The following is a 16955-nucleotide window of genomic DNA, read 5'->3' on the forward strand; positions in this document are numbered from 1 at the left end:
GCGTACCTGTTGCTCAGTTCTGGTGGAGTAGGAGCCTTGGTGCGGCGGGCCTTAGGGCCCTTGACCACCTTGGTCCATGCACCTGGCTGGACACAGCAGGAGGTCCCAAAGTCCTCCTTTGGCGTGGAGGGGGACTGTGGTCTACCCTCTGCCTCCCGGGGGAGAAGGGCCTGGCCGTAGGAGTCTATCTCCTGCTCGCAGTCCCTGATGGCACGCAGTCTCTGGACTGTGGCCTGGAGCTCCTCCAGCTGGCGCACCAGAGACCCCAAAAGGGAGCAGACCCCACAAGGGGAGGTCACCATGCTCCCAGGCCCCAGAGCCTGAAAAAGGGACAGGCAGCCCCCGCAGCCTGGAGTCTGCTGGAGCACAGTAACTACCAGGCTCCAGTAGACTTGATCAATCAAGTCTGCTCTGATGCTCCATAATTACAGCGCGTCAGAGCAACCTCGCTGCTTGTGTATAGGCACCCTATGTTTCTGGTTTGATATCACCACCAGTACTTCAATAGAAGTACTCCTGCTTGACACTGGTGAAAACATCAACATCAGGAGCTTAGTCCAAATACTGCCTACTTTCCTTACTCTGAAATACAGTCTGATGAAGTCTGCCCCATAATTTCTGGTTTTACAATACCAATCAAGGATGCAATGAATTAGATTGATCCTGTATGTTGATAGCTGTCAGAACAGATGGACAGCCCAGCCCCTGGATTGAGTGGTAGCATGGCTGTTCCTTCCCACTCAAAATGTTGGCATGGAAGCTGCCTTTTCCAGGAAGAAACTGCTAAGTTCTTTTGTGTGGGCCATACTACTATGCTAATATGATGGCAGACAGCTTGCTGACAGCCTTTGGGGAGGAATGCGTCTTGCTGTAAGTCTTCAGAATCAATGGCAAGGCTCCAGAGCTGGTGCTTTTTATCAGTCTAGTGCACGGCTGGTATTTTAAGTGAACAAGTCTGGCAAAGCGGAATAGTCCCTTATCATCAGGGCAGTTTCTCTCTCTCATGTTGATGTATGAGGCAGTATTTCTGGGAAGTCAGAGGTCCTGATCCCTCTCTTCTGTTTGCATATTCAGATGCTTTTAAATAGATTTAGTGCTTTGGAAAAAGCCCACATCTGTAGCCCCAGGGGCTGAGATTCTTTTTGTTTCAAAAGATGCATGTATTATGAACAAGAGCAGTGCAAGTTCTCCTGTTCCTCTTTTAGTCTGCTCCCATTATACCACCAAACAATTTCTGCTGTGACCTGGGGTGGCAAATTGCGGGGATTACAGGCAATTTATTTTCCATGTATATTCAGTTCTTGGCCTACTTACCAAAACTGTTGTAAGATGACAATGATCATGATGAGCCTTCCTTTAAATGGATGCCTGTCCACTTGGAGCTGGAGAGAGGGAGGACACTGTATGCCATTAAATTACTTTTGGTCCCGTGGTCCTCTCACTTTAGAGTAAACAGGAATAACTCAGTGGAGTTATCTCAGTGTAAAATTGGTGTAAAATCATAATCTGGCCCCTTAGCTCCTCATTGCAGTCCAGTGCACAGCAATGCTCAAGGTCTTTACATTTGTTACACGGAAATGGCTTCAACAGACATGGATAGAGCAGTGCTGCTGTGCAAATAAAATAGTGCAAAGTATTTCAGCCCTTAACAAGCCGGAAGGCAGAAATGTCCCACCTAATTTAGATGGCCCATCCAGCCAAATTGAAACTGGATAGTAATCCATCCCACTCAGTGTCCATTCCTGAATAATCAATAATAGATGCTTTGGAAGAGGGTTAAAATATCCCTATGTTGACCCCAAACCCATGTTGCTCTGATGGTCTGAGCAGCTTTCTTGCAGCCTAAACCTGTAGATGGGCAGCTTATACCCATTTGTTTTTGGGCCACCGCTATTCTTCAGCTTAAATAGCTCTTCCTCTCCCTCTCCACCTGACATGGAGGTATTTATAGACAGAAATTAGATTCCCCCTCTCAGCCTTCCTATTGGTAAACTAAACAAGTGATGCTTGTTTCACAGCCCCTAGATTGCCTTACGTGCACAACGTTTCCCTTTGATTCGACTGTAACTCTGTTGCCTTTTCATGTCAAGGCCCTTTTGGTTTGGTAAAATAACCAAGGGCAAGTAAGAGTGTGTGTGGCAGGACCTCTTTGCTTCATTCCTTATTTTAAGAGGGCTTTGTACGTGGGCTTGGGTACCTTTGAACACTTAGGAAGTATGGATCTGAATCCATATATGAACGTGTAGCCTTTAATGTATTGTATTATCTTAGTCTGGCAGAAAGCTGCCATTTCACTTTCCAGATCCAGATCCCAGTGGATCACAGAGAAGAATAATGAATGGCTCTTTAAAGTAAACGAGGCATCCTCAGACTGGGCTATAAAACATGCTTCGTTTAGGGTTGCAGTGGACTTCAGCATGAAAGATTGTAAAAGACACCACCCAGCTACTACTTTGAACTTCAAAAATGTGCTTTCCATTTGTCCTCTAAGACTGTCGTTGGCAGCTCCCCTCCACAAGGTCTCTATTGTGGTCCACAGTGCCTCTACTGTTTGTGCTTTCCTTCTGCCTATGGGCTTATGGGCTTCCCCAGAAAGACAAAATAATATTTTGTCTCTCTGACAACAACTGCAATAAAAGCATTGCTGTGCTGCCGCCCTGAGTAGGAGCATGAAGGCACTGATTCTTCTCTGCAGAATGAAACACTCAGCAAAAGTGTGACGGGCCCAATGTGTTTTCATGAGCATAGGAAGGCCGGGAAGTGTCAGGAGAATGCCACACCCAAGGATTTTGTGGGAGGAAAAGCATTTATTGCCACGTATGAACTGTCCACTGCATGTTTGAAGTGGAGGACTGTCACATCAGCATTTCCGAGCCTCTGTGTTGGTGGAAGGACTTACTTATGACACGAGTCATGCAAGGACTCAACACATCCACCACCTCCCATGCAGGCTTCAGCCGAGTAAAACAGCCTTCAGAAGGGAGACCTTTTATTCTGTACCGTTGTCCATTTCTAAGATCATAAAGCTTCACAATACACTTGATAGATGGGAAACTCAGGCATGGAAAAATGAAGTAACGTGCCCCAGATCAAAGAAAGAATCAGTGGTGGAGCAAGGAATATGAACCCAGGTTTCCAGATTGACAGCCCAATGCTTTGCTTTGGGCAGGCACATTAAAAAAATATATTGTCCCAGTTAACCTGCAGCCTCTTTGCCAATATTTGTGTTGGAATGAAATAAAAGCTTTTTGTGTCTGTTCCCCCTCTACTTGGGTTTGGATCAAAATCACTACAAGGTATCTGTAACTTGCCAGTGCTTTGCTGTGCAGATTGGTGGCCAGTAAGAGTCTAACAGAAGAATCAAATATCCCAGAACCAAATGGAAGGAATAGATGGGTTGGGAAGGATGAAAGCCGCATGTAAACATAAGAGGATATATTATGACACATGGGTCATAGTCACGTGTTCAGATTCAGGTTTGGTTTGAAACAGGAACTTCCCCAAAGTTTGATCAGACACATGCTGGTCTTATTGTACCCATTCTAGGCATAGGCACTGGTTGCAAAGCATGAATCTGAACTTTTCCACCAGTTGGGGCAGGAAACAAGAGTGGGGTGGTTTGTCCCATAGTTCCAGCTCAGGGTCTTATCTAGTAAAGTCCTTTAATAAATTCCCAGTGCTGCAAAATATACATGCCTGTGAGGGAACTGCAGTGGAGGTTTAAATCACAGTGTACAGCACATCAACTCATTTGAGTAGCCCTTGTAGTGTTAATGCTGACAAATCAGAGAGCTGTTTCTCATCTTGTAGGTGAATGTTTGCCTCAGTGTGAAAGTCCTTATTAATATCAGGTTATTTGCCATCTAAGTCCTAATGGGTGCATCTACATGTGCACTTAACTACACAGTAGACTAATTTGCTGTGGTATAAAGCGTTACAGTGTATACATACGATGCTATTAGACTGCAACAGGCTAATTTTCACTGCCATAAGATAGTACTTATGGCAGCAAAAATAACTGCACAAAAATGAATGTATAAATGCTGACCTGGCTATAAACTGTGCCCGGTCAGTCCAGGCAGGAGGGGGCCAGACCCCTGCCTGCCACCTAGCCACATGGCTCTACAATTTGGGCACTTTCATGCCCCAGCCAGATCATCCACTGCCTGATGCCAGGACCCAGAGCCCGGGGCTGACCCCCTAGCCTGCTGCCAGCCTGGAGCTGCTTTGCCTCAGCTCAAACTGCTGTGGTCCCGGGTGCATGTGAAGACACTGTGCTTGGGAGCAGCTGACTCTGGCGAGAATTGTACCAGAATTTATTGAGGCTCACTAATTGCACATGTAGATGTGCCCAATGTTTGTGAAACTAGCACATATGACAATTATTCTTAGCAAACTCCATTTCAAGCTGACTTTACAAAGTATTGACTTTACTGTGTGACAGAGGCTTTGCTTTGTTTGATGAGGAATCCTCCTGCGTACCTGTAATCCCATTTGGAGGCCAGATCAATGGGACACAGTTTGTGGCTAAGGTTCCAGTCCAGTGATTCTCAACCAGGGGGCTGTGATACCGTAGGGTACCCCAAGATCCTTTGAAGGGTGCTGTAGCGTGCCACACAATGTTAGCGCTGGTAGGTGTGCAAACATGATTCCTAAAATAAACCCAGGCATTTCAAATAAGATAGTGTTAAGAAACCTTCTGACCTGCTGTCGTCTTTCTGAGGTCCTTTTTTACACCAGAAGAATTGGTCAGTTATTTTTCTGTAGTCAAAAAACAAGTGAAAACTATGAGCTGGCATTTTCTGAAGGGTGCTTTGATTCTAACGAAGTTGAGAAGTACTGTTCTAGGTGAAAGCTACGGTAGAACGGCTCCTTGGCAAGCAACCGGGGAAATTACTGCTGTTAGCAGGGATGAAACTCAATGTAGCAGTTCTAAAGTAGGCTAAGCTTTCTTTTACAGCTTATTGTAATTTGAGCAAGACCATTTTATCTCTTGTTTGTTAATGTGAGAAGCAGAGTTCCCTTTGGAAAAGGTTTCTTGCTGCTGAATAGCCCAGGTTAAATTGGCAGCCTAAGTCACAGCAAATCTGTTCTGTGGGAGGAAAACATGACTTCATCCTACTAGGCTGAATTCTTAGCCTCCCAGAAAAGGCCAAGACAACTTTTCCTGTTCTCCTTGATTGCTTTGGAAACATTGGATGTGAATGTACATAGATGTAAAGTAAGATTTTTTAAAACCACCTATGAGAGTTCAGTGTCCAGCTCTTTGACTTTCAGTGGCAGTTAAGTGCTCCCCCAAATCCTGCCTTTAGTCATCCCTATTCAACTCTATAAGCATGTGAGTGTTTCAGAAGGGCCATCAGGAAGATGCCAGGAGTCTGCGGGCTACGGAAATCTCTCTTATTATGGCCTCTGGATTGCCAAATAAGGTGGTTTTGCAGCAGTATGTCAGCTGATGGTATAAGACAGTGTAATATGCATTTTCAATAAAAGGGTTAGTTCCTGGGTCCGTCTGGTACATTGTACAGTATCCTACAAAGAATCCAAGTCTGAAACTCTGTTTCATTCCATTTGCTCCCAACAAACCTGGGTCAGTTCTTTCAGAGACTGTGTTTACCCAATGGCATGACTTTATCATAAACAGTACAGTCCACAGCAGTAACAGATGTCCATTCTTTATTCCCCTTCATACACAGAAGTAACATGCAGACAGATTCATCTGATTAGTACTACCAGCTCTAAGACCCATTTTCAGCTATGCCATATATCACTTTTATAGGCTTTTCTCTGCAGAGAGGGAGGAGAAGGTATTAAAGTATCTAAATCATAAGTCTGCGGCCCTTTTGGAACATTATTCAAATGAAATGTACTTGTGCACTGTTTGGGAATGATAGTGGAAAATACTATCTATATCTCAGACTTATGAGTCCCTAGCAACAGTGGGAGAAAATGCTCCTCTTTTCTATGACTGTTATCACTGGTTTCATTAATATGTTTCCAGAACCAGATAAGCTACTGCTAAACATTTTTTCAATAATGGTTATTTAATAGTATGTAAATTTGCTTCATCTGCACTTTCGCATGTCTGAGTTTATCACCCACCAGTGTTCTAGCATGCAACCATACGAGTTCAGATACTGGAGAATACTGTAAGAGTCACAAAAGAGGTATTTCAAAGTCTTAATTTGGGAATGTGTTTCCAAGTCAGGCTTATCCAATAGGAAACAAGACACAAGGGTTCATTCAAAAGAGCTAGGATTCTGATTGTTGAATATTCACATGCACTGACTAGAAACACGCTCCAGACCACCAACAATTAGTTGCAGAAGCTATTTGGCTTATAATTTTAAACAACAAAGATACCTAAGGAAAGTGTGATCTGTGTATAGAGTCCACAAAGACAAAGAGGCTGAATTAATGGATCAGTTGACTCATTGGGTTATTTACTCAGCTTCACACAATTGGAAGGTCAGTAAGCCAGACAGTGGTCTCATTTGCATTAGTGTAGATCCAGAGTATTTAGAATCAAAGGGCACATCCAGACGAGCACAGCCGTGCGGTATGTGGTGCCACAAACACGTCTGCAGCGCCACATCCTGCACAGTCAGGTGTTCTTTGTCCTGCAAGGGTGCGCTGCCCGTGTATGAGCTGGTCCAGTTTTTTTCTGCAGATTTTTTTGACCCTTGAATATCCGGGGGTAAAAAAAGGGTGGAAAAAAAACTTGGAGCAGCGCATGCATGGGCAGTAGGCTGCTGAAAACTGGAGCCGGGCCACCTGGAGGTACATTGCTGCAGCCACCTAGGCTCCACCCAGCAGGATCGCTGCTGCTGCAGCCCCAGGAGGCCTCCAGGACCCCAGGTAAGGCTGCTGGGGTCCCCTACTGCCCCTGGGGTAACTTGCCGTGTGCCACAGGCATTCCCTGGGGAACCAAAAGTCTGCACTTGTCTGGATGTGGCCAAAGGTATCATTCTGTGTTTACCCCCTAAGTGTAACTGAGATTATAACCTGGCCCAAAGTGCATTAATGGTTCAAGCGGATGAGTCTGAGAAAAATCATAGGGAGGACACTACCACAAAGAACATCCCACAGGGAGAAAAAAGCTAAACACTCCAAATTATTCTTTTATGTCTACAAACAGAGGCAAAAAAAATCATATGTCTTCACATTCTAAAAATTAGGGAGTGATTCAGATTGACCTTTCCCCCTTTTTTTTCATCTGGCACAAGAGCGAGACTGAATTGTGTGTGTAATTAATTAGTTCCAAGGCTCGCTCTGAATGCTGAGTCTGTTAGATCTGGATGTTAATTTACTGCATCTGCCCTTGCTGAGCCAGCCCAGTCCCCCACATGAGACATAGTAGATGCTTGCAAAAATGAGTCTATTGAGTAGACTTTTTTCCCCCCAAGTTGTGACCAAATATAGCAGCAGAATAAGCCAAGACTTGTTCTGTGATTAACATCTCTTTTGCATGTACACTTCAAGGAGGACCAAATATACAGAGGAAATTGAGGGGTGAAATTGGGTTTTGAAACTCACAAAGAAAAGCTGCACAGACTTCTTTAGGCTGCCAGTGACCCAACCCATATCTGGGGAGGGGGAGGAAAAAGCTGGAAGAAGAATGCTGCCATCCTGTGATGAGACTTAGGAACTTCATCAAAGCACTGAAGTAGCCATATTCATGGCCTATTTTAATGCTAGCTTGATGTTTCCTGTAGTCATGTTTGGGATTGCATATAAATAGGATATAACTCTGAGACAAGAAGAAGGACTCTATACTATTATTTGGGTGCTGAATCTCTGCATGGCAGAGCCTGGGTGTATGAGAAAGTCAACAATGATTAGGAACATCACAACAGAAAAGATGAGTGTACATATACGGGGATGGTGCCTTGCTATAAAGGTGTTTAGAAGAAATACCCAAAACCAAGACCCCTGAATGCTGAGATAATTGAAACCCTCAACCAAACCAATACCCAATTTTTCAAATAGGCCCAGTTTTATGATGATGCATCACAACAAAACTCCAGATTTCAGTGGTCAAATACCACGGGTAAAAGTACATCTCAACTTAATGATCTCCTTTTAAACCAGAAACCTGCTAAGGCTTTAAGGGAGCTAGCAGCTAATTGCTGATTTTGCTCTCTTGGGGATTGGGTAGATTAGAAATGCAGAGCCAGAGAGAATGAGAGTACACCATATTAAGTATAAACACGTTTATCTTTTATGGTTTTTATTAATCATTTAAAAAGTAGCGCCCTTGTTCCATTTGTTTATCACCACATACAATGCTAGATGTTTTGAGATACCACAACAAGCCTACAGTATTTATCAGATAATTTGTGTTGCTATAAAAAGTTGTCATAATCCATGGCAACTCAAATCACACTCCCTGGGCATATAAAACTGCCCAGGATTTATTTGCTTGTGCGGGGGTTATAGATGTCACTGCCTGCAGCCGTAATGAGAGAGTACTGCTCCAAGATGTTTTAAGCTCTTTTTTTTGCAGTCACTTCAGAGTACAGTCACGGAGCTCATTACTATGCAGCAGTAATGCTAGTGTCGAGGGTGCTGCAGAAACACAGCCGAGACAGTAACCTTGACCACAATGGAATTTACTCTTCAAAAGGAAAGTTTTGTTTTAAAACCTCCATAAAAATTTCACGGGCCTATTAGAAAGCCATTGGAGCCTTGGGAAGCCTGTGGCTGATTCACTCAAGGCAAGAAGGTAGTTAGGGCATAGCTATAGATAATGAAATCCTGCCAAGGATAAACCTGCCAAGGGAAATGTCTGAGGGAGAAGCAGGCAAGGCTCTTTGAGTAGATGTGATATCTTTTATTAGACTAACTGAGCAGTTGGAAAAAAGTTCTTGGCAAGCTTTTGGGCGCAGTCACCCTTCTTCAGGCATAGGGAGTCTCTCTTGGCATAGGAAGAAGGGTGATTGCTCCCGAAAGCTTGCCAAGAACTTTTTGCCAACTACTCAGTTGGTCTAATAAAAGATATCACGTCTACCCAAAGAGCTTTGCCTGCTGATGTCCTTAGATCAACATGGCTACAACCAACAACCCTGCAACATGAGGGAGAAGCAGGATTGTATGAGTGGGATTACTGGATGTTCCTCCCAGCAACGCAGTTGGTCACAGCACCCCATGACTACCATGCGATTGAGTTATTTATGCTATAGGCCTAGGTATTGCCACAGGCTGTGTGTTCAGTATTAAAAAGAAAAAGGATTATGGCACCAATTTTCCAACAGCTGCTTATCTTCGTGCTTGTGTGATGTTTCCATGGCACACACCAGCACAGACTGGTAACAGGAGGTATGCAGGCACGCGTTCCTGGCAGGAGCTCTGGGTAGCTGTGACCATGCAGAAAGGCCCTGGGGAAACCCCCTTGGAGAACTGGATTTTGGTTCTCCAAAGACAGACAGACTGCTTGCCTGCTCCTGTCTGTCTTGTCAGTACAAGCCCGGGAAGAGAGACAATTTCCACTTGCAGAGAAAATATTAGCAGGTTTGGTCTACACATACGTTGGGGAGAAAAGAATTTCCCTGCCCTGTCTTTCGAAACAGTTAGCGCCAGTGTCTCTCCTAAAGCACAAAAACCTGGCAAAGCCCAGCAGTGTAACTTGGGGGGGTGGGCAGCAAGCAGGGTATCAGCCCTAGGCACCAACTTAGAGGGGGCACCTGAATGGCAGCCCCAGGGAGCTGATGCCACCACTGCTGTAGCTTGTGTTTGTGGAGCTTGTGTTGAGGAAGCAGCAGCTCATATATGGGAAGAAGTGCTCATCACTCCTTCCCCCATCTCCCTGCCTCACCCCATTGCCCAGGGTGCCGAAATTATAAGTTATGCTGCTAGTGAAGCCCTTCATAAGGTTAGGACTGAGCCTGTGTTATGTTACCAGATCACAATACCTGACTGCCCTACTACAATAGCCAGGCCTTCTTCTTAGCATGTGGGAATGAGCAGGGAGAGGAGCAGAGTGTTTTGCCCTCTCATCGCCACCATGTGCCAACCAAACAGATTCTGAACATGTCAGTGAATGTAAAGTGAGGTTTTTAAAAATGCTCCTGTTTTATTTTTTTTATACAAACTAAAACACCAGAGGTCATTGAATCCTATATTAAATACATAAATTAAAAAATAACCATTCATAAAACTTTACATACAGTAAGGATTCTCATCTACACGTTAATACATATAATACATATACATGTTCAGTGTTTATCAAAGGGTCATTCTGCCAATTCATTTACAGTTCTTTTAGGGAAGAGACACAAAAATGGAAGCAAAATATGTACAGGTGCTGATGCAAAGGAGAAAAGGAAACCCTACTGGGTCGCCAAAGGCTAGGAGGCTCTTTATCGAACCCAGCCTCAGTGAGAATGAAGGCCTGGCCAGTTCAGTTCACAAGAGAATCAATTGAACTGAAAACTTTGGTGGTTCAGAGGATCTTCCCACTATGATTATGGTGGAAGGTTTAACACATACATCTCTAGGCATTTCAAAATGAGATCTCAGAACTGTGACCCCTGCTGACATTAATACTGCTGACCTGTGCACAATAGCTTATTGCCCTTTGGAAACCCTGTGTTTGCCATGCCAAAAGGCTAGCAAATAGTCATGACTATTTTTTTTTTGGCTGTTCTACAAGGCTAATTTGAGGGAGGATTCTCAATACTCTGCTTCAGTGGACTTCAGGAACAACACAGATAAAGCAGGAAAAACGCTGCAGGACAGTGATCAAAGAAAGAAAAAGCATCACATAGGCAATGGAATGAAAAACTAAACCGCGAGGGGTTTATCAGTTGTGTCATTTGAACAACCCTTGGCCCAAGTCATCATTTCTAGGATTGGAAGTACACTTTTATAAGCTATAACAACAAACTACTATATACATCAGGGGTAGATATATATATATAAATATATATATATATATATATGCACAACATACATATATATAGGGTGTGTGTGTGTGTATTAAAAAGTTGAACTCATTTTGATCTGGCTGACTGTAGAAAGTTTGTATAGTTGATGTCAATGGGTGGGTATTAGGCACAGTTTGTTACAGAGGTGTGAAACAGCTGTTGTTTTTCAGGCTGCTGGAGGAAATCTAGCAGTCCATTCCAAGGGGGTCTTTCACAGGACGTTTACAATCCACAAAGAGATGATGATGGATTGTTTATCTCATCCAGAGGCCTATCAAAAGGATGGGTGTGTGTGTGTGTGTGTGTGTGTGTGTGTGTGTGTGTGTGTGTGTGTTTGAGACAGCGAGAGAGAGAGCGAGAGAGAGGATGAGCATGCACACACATACACCATGTAATTACCATGACAGTGTTGGAATACATCAGCTGTTACAGGGGGCTTCAAGCAATGGTAATTGTTTCCTAGACTGATCCCAACACTGTCTGTTGCCATCATTAGGCCTCAGCTTACTTCCACTGAATCCAAGGAGGGTTTAGCCACTGAAATCAATGACAGCAGGTCTGGTCTGTGAAAACTGTTTGTAACATTGCCTTTAAAACACAGTGGGCCACATGCTGACCTCAGGTTAATAACTTCCTTGGTCCCACTGCGGTTAGTGGGGTGGCACATATTTAAGAGAGGACAGAATATAATCCATTTAGTGAAGAGCATTGCAGGCAGAAATAATGCATTAAACCAAAGCCACACCCACACACAGGTAACAAATTAATGGCAAGATCTGATGTCAGACCAAAATCAGACAACGCATACGCTGTAAAGAAATAAATGTTATGTGCATTGATTGTGATATACCACAGGTGGGGGACATGTGAGCTTCCAACAAGTTTGCCTAGATGGGGTTTGGATGACCTGTACTGCACATAGGAATATTCACTGTCCCATATTTTCAAAGGCATCCCAACTCCAGCTTCTAAGTTCGAATCTCCAATTTCAACAACTTGCATTTACCATGAGTCAAACTTGTACATGGCAATTACATATGGAGAATTAGGTGTTTAGAGCTCAATCCTGTGACAGGCCCTTATAAAAAGAAAGTACAAAAAGCATGCTGCAGTAATGGTCCAAATGCTCCATCATCCATGGGTGGTACTGCAGTATTTCTATTATTGTAAAATTCTTCAGTAAGGAAGCCCAGCTCAGCTTTTACTCTTAAATATCCATGTATTTGATTTGGGTGTGTAAGTGCCATTGAAAATGTTTAAATGTTCTGTTTAGTGAACTTCAATTTTTTCCAACCCCTCTCCCAAGGGCCAAGCAGTTAATTACTACACAGAAGGAAAAAAAATTACTGAAGAATGAGGTACCCATCAACTCTGCCAGTGGAGAAGTCAGGAATGAGACATACAAATCAGAGACAAGGCACTGAAAGCAGATGCATTATAGGGTGCGTGAGGGAGCCAAAGATTCATCAGGATGTATAATGCATTTCAGAGGGTCTAAAGAGAAAAGCTGTCCCAAATGGATTCAAAAGTTAATTCTGATACCTGGCATTTTTATATGCCTTACACATTCTTGCTTTTATTGACTGAAACCAAGTGATCCGGGGTGAGACCAAAGTTGTCTTGTAGCAGAAGTGAGGTCACAGGCTCTAATGAGGTAATTCAACATCACAGAACGCAGGGTACCACTCTTGCTTATGTCTTGCCTGTGACTTTGCTGTGACTACTCACTTGCATGAAGATGGCAAGTAAAAGCCAGTAATATGCCACATTTAACCCTCAGCTCATTTGATTTCTATGCTTGGCCTGAGGTTTCACAGGACACCAAAAGACACATAGAAAAAAAAATTAATGGCACAGGCAAAAAAGAAGAGAAGGAACTCATCTTTGCAACTGATAAATATGCTTTGCAAAGCATCTTTGCAACTAATAAATAGGGGCAAAGGCTGCTCAGTGCTATAACAGCACATGAATGTGGGAAAATGTCATGGTCCTGGATTCAAAGTTACAACTCTCTATTGCTACCAGCACCCACGGAAAGCACATATGGTAGGTTTAAGCTAACCTGATGCATAGACTCTTCTACACCGGGGGAGGAGAGGGGGAGGCAGAGAGGGAGTCTCCTCTGAACAGAGAGGTTGTAGTGAAATTGCATTAATTCAGCATGTCTGTCTACTGGTCCGCTTTAAGACGAAACAATGAATGCAAATTCAAATGCAGAATTCAGTGCACCCTTTTTGCTAAACTGGTTGCTTATGAAGTTGAGGTTCTTTTATTTTTTAAATTATTTTGAGGAAAAAAAAGCAATCATGCACAACAAGCTTCCAAACTGGATGCGAATCCCAGCACCAGCATGTGGCATGCAGTAAATGATGATGACTGGGCTTCCTGTAGAAGGAGATCTGGTATTGCAATCCACATGGATGAATCATCCTTACGTATGTGAGAAGTCCCATATGCAAATGTGGGAGGGTCTGGGCATCTCAAACTTGGTATGATGTAGGTTCCTTGCGAAGGGTCAGGTGCAAGACCTGAGCAACATGGACTAATGGTTGGGGCTCAGGAGAACTAGAGTTTACGAGTGACCTGTTGGGGTAAAGTTCAGCAAGTCATTTCACCTCTGTGCCTCAGTTTTCTCATCTGTAAAATGATGTGGACCTCCTTTATAAAGTGCTTTGAGATCTGATGAAATGCTGTGTTTAAACCCAACATAAACCCAATGTTGAGGATGGAAATAACACAGCCTGTTTGCTGGCCCTTATTTTTTGGTATTATCACAGCACATGGAGGTCCCAGCCAAGATGAAAATCCTATTGTGTTGGGCAAAATCCTATTTGTTTCCCTAAAAAGCTATCAAGGTGGGAAGTAAAACAGGCTAGCTGAGGTGACGTGGCTTGTATGTGTCAAACAGCAAGTTAGCAAGAGACAGGCAGAAGTCACCTCTCCCTCTTCCCTCCCGATCTGTTAGATGTGTGGCCTCTGCCCCCTGCCAAGATGTAGATTTAATTCTTGATGTGCATTGCAGGTGTTTGGTACTTCTCAAGGTTTGGTTGCATTGATTTACTAGGATGATACGTGTGACCCGAGTTAGGGTGGGAAGATGGGATCCCATGCTTTGCAACTAGGTAAGTAGGTCATACGTGGAAAGGCAAACCGTTTCTTTCACGCTTCCTTAATCATGAAAATAGAACCAGCCTCAAAGTCTTACACTTGGCATGCATTTGCCCATCTTTCACCTGTTTTTGGTTTATGTACTGTTGGTCAGGAAGCCAGCTAACAAAATGTTATTTTGACAAACCAAACCGAGATATCTGTAACAGTTTCAAATGTTAATCAGCATACAAATTTAGACAAACTGGGAAGTCAGCTTTTTGCAGGAGGGGGTAACACAAGTTTCCCCCTCTGACACACTTTCTCAGGAGCCATTTTTGATCCTCATTTCTATGTTTCTACATGCAGTATTAGAAACATTAATAAAAACCAAGCCTGGTCATTTTCTTCTTGTGCCAGCCATAAAACATTCAAAAAGTAGCTACCAGTTAACACGCTGTTCTTTGTAGAGGGATCGTAAAGAAAGGTAAGGCTACAGCATGGTCAGAAATCTTCATTAGCGTGGTTAGAAATCTTCATGATGTCAGTCATCACCTACATCCTTCCCTTCCCTTGCCACTCTTGGTGGTGGTATGGTTATGTCCCCACCACCTATCTGATGCCCAGGTTCTGCCCCTTCATGAAACAAAACAGAGTGCATATTTTTTTCCTTTTGTTCACATTGCAGCTGTCATTGTTCCTGAGTTAAACCAAAAAGAGAGAGAGAGAGAGAGAGAGATTCCCTGTAGTTAGAAAGCCAGATGTTTCAAACTGAATGTTTTACTGTCAGTATCCCCTCAAAGTTTTGAATGCGTTTCTCCTGCTCTGTCCCTTTATTAGCGATCCTTTCATGGGATGTCGTTGTTACACTTAAAATGACCCCCCTGCATGGCAGGGATAGCTTGTCCTGTTGTAACTTTGGTTCCATGCCCAAGACACAATTTTACTCGATCTGCTGAAAGTGATTCCTTGCTGATTCTGCTTCAGTTTTTTAAATGCTATACGTTCATAGGGTTTTTTTCCTTCCCCTTCTTTTTTTGTTTTTTAGTTTGACATACAGAACTTCAATAAATGCAGCATATATTGTAGCTTTAGACAGGAACTGTCAAGTAACAAATCTTGAATGATGGCTTTAAAATACAAGGTGGTTGTAGTCTTGGCTACAGGTGGTTTATTTTTTAAATAGGTGTAAACAATGTTCTCTTCTTCGTGGGATTGGAAGCATTTGCCTTTCTAAGGACTTATGTATGGAGTCTGGCACTCTAAAAAATAGAAAAGAGAAACACCCATATCAGGTCATTGGAGGGGTCCATTTATCTCAAAGACGTTTGTAGATATTCTGTTGTTGGCAAGGGACTAGGTGAGAATCTAAACATGAGCACTTCATCTCCCTTTTTGTACTTTGCCTTCCTCTGCCACCCAAGGCCAGGATTTTAAAACCCGAATTCTACACTAGGAAACTCTGCATTTGATTTCCTCACTAGGAACAGGACACATATAAAGCCTCAGTAGGGAAATATCAGCTATGAGTGCCGCAACTTCCACAATGGGAAAAACAGGAAAGTAGGTGAAGCTCTCAGGACTGCCTCAAGATCTGTTTGTGAAACCCTGAAGTGAACTTGGACTGTGGATTGAATGAACTGAGACCAACTTTTGGGTGGAGTTTCAAATGAACTCTTCCTGTTTACTACTTTTGAGAAAGCATTAGAGTTTTGGTTGGAAACCAGGAAAATCTTGGCATTTGTCTTTTGAATACTGCTTTCAGTTTTCAGGTTCATTTAAGTTATAAGCAGAGTACAATTCACAGGGTGAAAGATCCATGCAAAGCAAATACCTATGACATACACCCCCCCAACCCTTCTGCACTGCAGGAATCCTATAGGAACAGAATATAGAGGGATGTATATAGACTGGATTCAACAGGGTTTCCTCCCATTATTTCATTCCAGCACATTTTTCCCCTGTCCAATATCCTGTTTTCTCTTCTTCCGAGAGCCACAACTCTGAGTGCTGCGCTGATCCCGAGTAGGAGGCCATAAGCCTTCATCTGAGAATACAGCTCTATTTCCCTTCAGCTGCTTAAAGAGTCAGATGATGAAACTGGAGAAAGGTCTGGAGAAGCACAGATTTTTTGATCATAAAACAAGTTTCCAGGTACATTTCAAGGAGGTTGTACAGGATATAAGCAAACTGATTCCATACATCCCCTCCTGTCCAAGAAAGCTAGGGCAATTTGCAAAAAAGGTACAGATCCTCTCAGTGCATGGGCACCCCAAAACTACAAGAACCATAACATTGTTGTCTCCTGACTCCCAGAGCACTGTGCTGTGGAAGGCCTTTGCTCAAGCTACCTCAAAACATGCACCACTAGTCCCAGTGAGTCCTGAGAAGGCACTACAAGTTTCAAGGCAACTTGGATATGTATGTAGAGCTGACAGCACGTAGAAAAGTCAGGTGTTAAAGAATAAGTTAATCTCAATGATAACAATGCTCCTATCCCATGGCAGGACAAATATCTGCTAATATCTCACTAAGCCTTTTTTATAGCTTTTCCCAATATGCTTATGTGCTCTCTCCTACTTGTAATGAGAGAGCCCATCCTAGAGGAAGCAGCTGGAGTGTAGGCCAGTACTAGTAACAGCAGATAAACACTAGTACCTACCAATATCTCTAGCTTTATTTGATTTCAAGGGGTTGCTCTCCTTGCTGATTATTGATGCTTTGCACCTGTAGAGCAATTGTGATTGTCTGAGCTTTCTATAGGCATTGGGCTTGTGTTGCAGTCTAACATTTACAGCAGCTCCCCTGATATCAGGCAATTAGGAGTGGAAAACCCAGCTAAAGGGAGTTTTCTCTCCAATCAGGAGGCCTACAGCTGGCCAGGACTGACCCAAAGCTGGGAAGTTTTGGCTAGAAAAATGGTGAATCTAAGTTACACAGGGA

This window comes from Alligator sinensis, unplaced genomic scaffold, assembly GCF_000455745.1.
Source record: "Alligator sinensis unplaced genomic scaffold, ASM45574v1 scaffold360_1, whole genome shotgun sequence".
In the NCBI taxonomy this organism is placed as follows: Eukaryota; Metazoa; Chordata; order Crocodylia; family Alligatoridae; genus Alligator; species Alligator sinensis.